The sequence below is a fragment of the Glycine max genome, unplaced genomic scaffold (genome assembly GCF_000004515.6).
Source record: "Glycine max cultivar Williams 82 unplaced genomic scaffold, Glycine_max_v4.0 scaffold_109, whole genome shotgun sequence".
NCBI classification, from domain to species: domain Eukaryota; kingdom Viridiplantae; phylum Streptophyta; class Magnoliopsida; order Fabales; family Fabaceae; genus Glycine; species Glycine max.
The window spans coordinates 39,906-47,670 of NW_024464759.1; the positions used below are offsets into that span (position 1 = coordinate 39,906).

General features: G+C 31.0%; 1 pseudogene; it reads left to right on the forward strand.

The window, feature by feature from the left end:
• The first annotated feature begins 3,630 nt into the window (after positions 1-3,630).
• Positions 3,631-7,765, forward strand: part of LOC100799123 (uncharacterized) — a 23,295-nt pseudogene continuing 19,160 nt past the window's right edge.

A 7,765-nucleotide genomic window follows, 5' to 3' on the forward strand; every position in this document is an offset into this window, starting at 1 on the left:
TTTTGCTTTCCTTTAAATCATCTACATGAAATAATAACGATAAAGTGAGTAAAAGAGAAACAATGAAGACACAAAAGACATTATTATACCATTTGAGCTAATGTTATGACTCGATCATGCCAACACTTTCAACCAAATAACACCAAATTTACAGCAAACCTTCACATTAAGTTGCAGTTAATCCCATCATTTAAAAGGGCAACATAAAAGAAAGATAAACCTCTTTGTTGTGATACTAAATTATCAGTTGATTTAAAGGCTAAAAGAAAGGTAAAAAGGATACTCAATGTTGCTCGGTGGAAAGAATAAATAAATGCACTACCAGATCCTTGTATGTAGCTTCTAACATGTAAACTTCGTACCTTGATCTCTGGAAGCAAGAGGAATATCAATCAACAAAGGAAACATATTGAAAAAACATAGATCTTATGTACCTTCCCTTAAATTCATTATCTTTTTAGGTATGAAATATGTAGTAATCACTACAGAGGCTACTCGCATTCATGCCCATTCACTTCAAATGAAATCAGCTTTTAATTCAAAAACATAAGGCTGCAACTTCAGTAGGAGGTAGCACATTTAAACAAAGCAATTGGTATAGGAAGGAGCATTGACCTCCCCATTAAAGTAACAATTTGATATCTATTATCTTTAACAGCCTTGTGCATAACAAGAGTAATACAAAGTCTCGTGATGGGAGCCAAATGTATGAATAGTTGAATAGTCTTATTGAACTTGCAATAAGATAGGAATGTAGGACAATTACACCAGAAAATGATTCAACTCCCTACCCCTAGAGCTATGCTCAACATTTAGAAAACTATAGCTTCCCAAACTACAAGCCAAATGGAATAATAAAGGCATAAACCTTTTCCCTGTGGGTTAAAAAATGGCAAAGTGCTATGATAACAGTGGATCATGAGACAAAGGAATAGAGTGGACTTAAACTCAAGCATGTACATGAACTTTCCAAATTATTTCTTTTTATGTTAATACTATTAGAAATATTCTTAAATAAAAATATTATAAGATTGCAATAACAGAGATTTCTTACCATAATCATATTTACCACTTGTCCACTTGAATAGCAAGTTTAAAAATATGAATGACTTACTCAATGTCAGTGTCATTATTTCTATTATAATCGAAAAATGCCTTTAACAAATAAAAGTATTGAAAGTTCAATAGATTGGATTGAAATCAATCCATTCTGCAAACCTAGCTTTTCCCATGATAGAGATTTCCTGTCAAGTAAAACAAGATAAATATGCAGGTCCAGGTGCAATGGATTGGATAAAATCACATGTACTTACCACATCACAATTCAAAATTATTCACAAAAATAAGAACCTTTTTCTCCTCACTAGAGAGTTGGAAAGATGGATCAAATATTTAAATGTCTTAGTTCACAATTATTCACAAAAAAAAAAAATTCAATGGGAACTTGCTAGAAGTAGAATAATGCACTAATGCAACAGGCTTCCATCATGAACTAAATCAAGCTCTATTACTCAAAATTGAGGCCACAAGCATGGTGAATTATTAACCACCCTTAAAAATTATAGAAATTATAGCAGAATTTGAATATCAAATACTTAGTACAATGTGTTTCAAAGTTAGAAACCAAATCACAGATAGTAGAATCTCCCTTAAATAATGAAACACTAAAATTAAAAGGGTTAACCCTCTTGAGACAGTACACTCTGATTATATATGTCAAAAACAAAATTATTAAGACAATGCAAATTATTAACCTCAAAAGTGTTATATTGTCTCGACAAAACTTTTATCTATCAATTGGTCCCAATAGGGAAGGCTAAACACGACTATAGCTAGATCATAATTGATCATTGATAATACTAACACAATCAATATCTTACCAACCTACAACATAATTCCAAAAATTTTCAGAGTAGAATGGCAAACAAAAAAGTAATATTTGATGAGAAAAATAATAAACCATGAGCAGCATGCACCAAATAACTGTTAAAAATAACAAGAGTTTTGTTTGGACAATGGGTAGTGTCAATTGATGCAAATGCTCCAAACAGTGCACCATTCCCATAGCTACCTCATTCTCATTCCCAATCTAGTTGTTTTTCTTCACTAATTGCAAGACATACATGAATGTGGTCAAAATAGAACTTTAATTGCCAGTAGATTGCACCAACGACAGAATTGTAATAAAAAGAGTGATCTCGACCGTTGAGATATGAAGCTAAGGAGCTGAAATACCATGAAGGTATCAAAGATCCCCATAACATGATTGCCAAAATTATTCCTACAAAAAGCCAAGTAATTTAGTATAAGAAAAGAAGAAAGTCTTCTCATAAGAACCTAGTAAAACCATTATTCTAAGAGTTGTTTTTTTTGTTGGAAATATAGGCATAGTAGAAAACATTGAAGTCTATTCTATATGTATCTAAAATGTGTAGAAATAACCTTTATTCCTATTCCAGTTCCCTACTTGCAACAAATTTGGCTCTATCATTATAAACACTAAAATAGAACAAACTCAAGATGGAATATTCAAATTTAAATCATGATTATTTTTTAAATACTTAAAATAGAAAATAAACTAAGCACTGAATGAGAAAAGATGCAGAAGACAAGATCGTGTAAATGAATACGCTGCCTATGAAAACTAAACAAGCATTTATAACTACCTCAAAGCTAATAGCAACATCTACCAAACTTCTAGTTACTAATCTAACACATGAAGCTCTGACTGACCATCTAGGATCCGACAAATGAAATAAGAACAAGAAAAATATATTCAATAATCAAAAAGGTGCATTTTTGCTCTTACCACATCCTAAAAAAATGGTTTAAATTCTTAATGCAAGATTAATAGACAATATAATCATGATTGGAGGAAACTTTTATCAAAGTGGATTAAATGTGACTCAAAAGCATAAGGCATTTCTGAAAACACCCATCAATATGTTTCCAGACACCCATTAGTAACAATGTCATTCCTACCAGTTGAATAAATGTGAATCAAAAGCATAAGGCATTTTCATAAAAACCACATATCAAGATTTAGAACAAAGAAATCAAATTTTCAATAACTCAAATTAAATTAGCTATTTACAATGAATCTGAGAACTCAGGCTGACATACATTCTTCAATCAACTCTACACATCATAAAGCCTAGAGAAAAATTCTCCTAAGGCGTTCTTCAATCCAATGTAGGACCTTTTGCCTCCTCCCTCCCCCTTCATAAGCCTTCATTGTTGCTGCCGTCGCGGTCAAGCGAGCGACCGCCAGAGGATCGTAGGAGGAGAAATTACTGCCATGATATTGAATTGCATTTCCTTAGCAAAACGCTCCTTGGGACTAGTGAGAAGGGCAAACATCTCATCACGCGTAAGGCCCTAGTCAAAACTGCAATGGTTGAACTCAGAAAGCATGATGTTGGTTCCCATATTCTTCTTGGGCTTGGAGATCATGACCTCCTTAAGACTGGGTAAGTTTCGGGGCTCGATTGTAGTGGCATGAGCCATAGCCTCATCAGCCTCAGCCTGTTCGAAATCGGTGGCCCAGGCTTTGATGTATCCTTGGGGTTTCAACATTTTGAGATCTCAAAAGGAAAAAGAAAATGGAGTTGTTAGTGGGAGAGGAAGCAGATGGAGGCGGTGGTGGGCGTGGGTGTGGATGCGTTCAGAGAAGGGAAAGGGTGTGAGTGTGGGAAGGATGAGAGAGCTATGTCGCGAGAGAGATTGGGAGAGCATGCGAAAATTGAGGGAATTGAAAGCGTAGATGAAAAAGGTTTTCAAAGACAAATTTTCACCGTCCTTGAAAACTTACTTTTAAAGATGATTTTTGAAAATCATCTTTTAACACTTGCTTTCAAAGACAATTTTTGCAAAATCGTCTTACAAAAATTGAACTTAATTTCAAAAATGTCACCACTTATTTTTTACATCGATTTTTTTGAAAACTGACTTCGATTCAACGATGTTAAAACATGTTTTTTTAGTAGTGAGAGAGCACTTTCATGACAATATTGTTTATAAAAAAAATAGGCACCAAACCTGCTTTGCATAGGAACAGTTATAAAACACATGCCAATCATTTTCAAAAATTTTATTGCAAAAAGGAAAGATTCTAGAAATGTTAACACCTTTCTAAACAAGATTTTGGCAAGTTTGAAGCATTCCTATAATCAACCTCCCAAGAAAAATCTTCATTTTTTATCACAACCTGATTCCAAGTTCCATTATAAGTAGTATCAATTAAATCAAAGACCCTAAGATCTTCAAAAACCATTCATGGGCTCAATGGAAATATTACTATCAGTTTTTCTCAACCACGATGTTGTCCATACATTTACCTCCACATGTAGGCTATAGCTGGTGTAGTGGAATGGATAAATAATTTGCATCTTTCGAGAATTGAATGATTTTTTACCACAACATGATTCCAAGTTCCATTATCGGTAGTATCAATTAAATCAAAGACCCTAAGATCTTCAAAAACCATTCATGGGCTCAATGAAAATATTACTATTAGTTTTTCTCAACCACGATGTTGTCCATACATTTATTCTGAACCCATCTTCTAGACTCCATTTGGTTCCATTTTTTGCCACCATCCATCTCCTAGACTTAAAATCTCAAATTTGGTTGCTGATTTCTTTGAGTTGTGACACGATCTTATAAATGATTGTCCCTAGAGTAGTAATCAACATTAAATTTAGTATTAAAATATAAGTAAATCCTTTAATATGGGATGGTCAATAGTAAATCATTTAGAGGTTTAAATTCAAAATAGTACTATAGTGATTGAAAATTTAAAAGGCACTCAAGAGACTTGAAAGTATATCTTATATTTGGCGCTCATTAATTTTGGAGTCTCCAAAACAAATGTGAGGTTGATATGAGTGTGATGAAAAACCATTTGCACCAATTGCACCATTTATTTCTTATTTACTATGAGTGTGATTAATTTTTTTATGGTTTATTGTATTCACTTTAGGATACTTTGAATAAGGGTTCCTCCAACAAGAGTACAGTTTGTTATTTGATAATATGCAGTTTCAAAGTATAGTAGTGTACTTGAGAAAAATTTAACCTTTCACTTTTTTCTTTTCTTTTGTGTTACATTGTACCCAGTAGTTTTCAAGTACATTCATTTTTACTTGACATGTTTATGGTGCCCATGAGCAGTATAGCTTGGAGAATACTGACAATGCTCCTAAAAGATCGTATGTTATCAACCAAGTAAGTGTGAAGTCTTCGATGGAGTCAGAAGTCCACATGTTGGTGGTAAACGAAACTAATGACCACCAACATTTAGACTTTGACTCCATTGAAGATTCCACACTTACCTGGTTTATAACATATGATCTTTTAGCAGTATTGTCTTCTGCAAGCCATATTGTTTATGAGCAAAAGAAACATCACAAGTATAAATTAATGTACTTGAAAACTACTAGATACAATGTAATAACAAGAAAAAAAGTGAAAGGTTAAAATTTTCTCAATTACTCTAATATACTATGAAATTGAATATTATCAAATTAAACAAACTTGTACTCTTGTTGGAGGAACCCTTACTCAAGCTATCCTAAAATGAATACAAAAAACCATAAAAATTTCATCATACTCATAACAAATCAAAAATAAATGGTGTGAATGGTTTATCATCACACTCACAACAAATCAAACACAAGTGGTGCACAAATCAAACATGAATGGTGCAAATGGTTTTTCTTTGCAACTACTATCCACAAAGTGAGATAGAGGTTAGGGATTAAACAAATCAAAGCACAAAAGTAATAATGTTATTTGTAGTGTGAGAAAATAACAATTGAAGATTGCTAAGGCGTGGAAAAAATTCAATTACACTTCTCCAAAAATTGAGATAAAGCTTTAAAATTAAGAAAATACAAGTGAAAAATTAAAAGTAATAATGTTATCTGATGTGTGAGAAATCACAATTGAAGATTGGAAATGTGTGGAGAAAATCATGATTTAAGATTGTAGGGTGTGGAGAATATCCCAATTGAAATTTTCTATGGTGTAGAAGATTACAATGAGGATAGCTAGGGTGTGGAGAAAAGTACAATGAAGATTGTTATGCTTTGCAAAATAATGAAACACCAACAACTATTTTACCTAAGAAAATAATAATAGCTTGACAAATAAATCATCTCATAATATGAGTTATTGTTAAAATATAGCCAAAATGAGTTTTTAAATGTAGCCATAATAGTGGTTGTATTTTGGTTGGCAGTTGACATGATTCATGGAGAGAATATTAATACTAGCATGAGAATATTGAAAGTATTTGAGAAGGCAAAAATTGTACCTCTTTTAGATTATGCATATAATTGTACGGTATAGAAACTAGCTAGATGTAATAATATTTATACATGTAATAATGCATGTCTTTTCTAGAAGGAAGAAAGAGATATACCTTATCATCATCAACATGATATATTTTGATGGCAATAATTGATACATATGTTACTTCCTTTTTGCTCAGGATTTTTGTTTCCTTGTACCAAAGTATAATTTGATAGAGTAATTATTGTTTTCTTCCTTTGTGAACCTTGAAGATAGTTTTCACATCTCAGCCTCATCCCAGTTGCCATCAAAATATTTCAAGTCAAAGTATAACTTACTTTCACACCCAAACATGTAAATAATGAAAGATTGGAAGAAAAATAACATGGCAAAAGAATTAACAATCATTCTGAATGATAACAACATGGCTTTAGTTTACATTATGGAGAGAGATAGTCACATACACGCTTGCTGCTTCCTTCAAATTTTCCTCATCAGAGTATGATAAGACTAAGTAGTTGAGATCTTTGCTGAGGTTAAAGGATATGTTGGTACTGCTACCTTTGTTTTCCACTATCACGTGAGCACTATCCATATGTTTCACTAATCAAAATCAAAGTGTTTACAACATAAGGTCTGAGAAGGTATTTATAATTGAGTAATCCTATATCTTTTTCAAATTTTTGCACAAATATTTTTAATATTTATACAGAAAGTATTAAACAAAAAATAAAATACATTTAATGTTTTAAAAGCATTAAATAAAAAAAACATTTAGTAGAGAGAGAAAGGTAAAATGCATTTAATATAATGTCTTGAAAATGTTAAAAAAACATTTACTCTCTCTATCTCATAAATACTAACGTTTAATGTTTTTCATAGACCAAGAAAATAAATATAAGGAAACAATTTTACTAAAATATCGTTGTTTTCTTTCTTTAATTCAATAATGTATTAATAAGTCTTGACAACATTATTTGTTACAAGACATACTAGGTATAGATATTTTGATATCTCATTTAAAAGTGATAAAATCAATTCTTTTGGAATTTTTTTCAAAAGCTAAAACTAAATTCATTTTGGGATAAAAAGAGTAATAAAATTCACTATATTTTTTCTTACATAAAAGTGTAGGAAGAAAAAAATTCAAGAGACGGACAAGGTTGAGACATTTAAAACAAATATTTTCATATATAAAGTCTTTATAATGAAATCTAAAATATTAAATGTGGTCAAATGTTGATAAACTTAAAAATAATATTTACAATGAATAACTTATAATAAATTATAAGTTGGTTAAAATTATTTTAATTTATTAACTATTAAATTGATTTTAGCATTAAATAATAAATATATGCATTGGTTTTAACAAACCCGAATAAATTTAATATTACATATTATGTATTAAATATTGAATATATTAAGTATTAAAATTATTTTAATATATAAAATATTAAATTGACTTTAGTAT